Below are 989 nucleotides of genomic sequence, written 5' to 3' on the forward strand. Positions count from 1 at the left end.
CTCCCTCTATAATTTTCAATCTTTTTGTCTGTCTCTGTCTCTGTCCGTTTGTCTGTCTGTCTATCCGTTTCTTCTACTTCTCTGTGTACAAATGTCGATTTGGAAATGCCTTTAGAATTACTTGGAAAAGAAAATGCCAAACGTTGATTATGAAGTGTCCAACGTTTTGACAGTTTCTTAAAAGTTGAAGGAGGTGAATACGAAATAGCCGTCTACTCATCAGACTATCCCCCCCCAACCCCCCCCCCCACCCACCCCATTCCGCCAACTCTTTATTGCCTCTTTGTTATGATGGTCCCACGTCGTTATTTTTGGTATTGTATTGTACTTGGAGAGGGAGAGACAGACAAACAACCAGCCAGTCAGCCAGCCAGCCAGCCAGCCAGACAAACATAGATAAACTGTTAGACTGAACGAGAGAGAGAGAGAGAGAGAGAGAGAGAGAGAGAGAGAGAGAGAGAGAGAGAGAAAAAAAGAGAGAGATACACAGAGAGAGAGAAAGAAAGAGAAATAGAGAGAGAAAGAAAGGGAGAGAGAGGGGGAGAGAGAGGGGGAGAGAGAGAGAGAGAGAGAGGGGGGGAGGAGAGAGAGAGGGGGAGGAGAGAGAGAGAGAGAGGGAAGAGAGAGAGAGAGAGAGAGAGAGAGAGAGAGGGGAGAGAGATAAAAGAGAGAGAGATGGAGATAGAGATGGAGAAACACACACACACACACACACACACACACACACACACACACACACACAAGCACACACGCGGACCAGGGATGCAGACTAAAAGAGTCCCTTCCTTCCCCTTTAACTCAGCATGTGGACCGTCACAGCTGTGTCGAGCAATGTGCACGGAGTACGACCACACGTACCCGAAACAAACAGCCTGCATGTCTTCTGTGTGTAGAGTTGGATTTATTGCCAATTACACGTAAATTGATACTGGTATCATTTTCACAATTAATTCGGCATCAGAACGAAAACCGCAGCACAGAAAGCAAAT

Source organism: Littorina saxatilis, linkage group LG14 (genome assembly GCF_037325665.1).
Source record: "Littorina saxatilis isolate snail1 linkage group LG14, US_GU_Lsax_2.0, whole genome shotgun sequence".
Lineage (NCBI taxonomy): Eukaryota > Metazoa > Mollusca > Gastropoda > Littorinimorpha > Littorinidae > Littorina > Littorina saxatilis.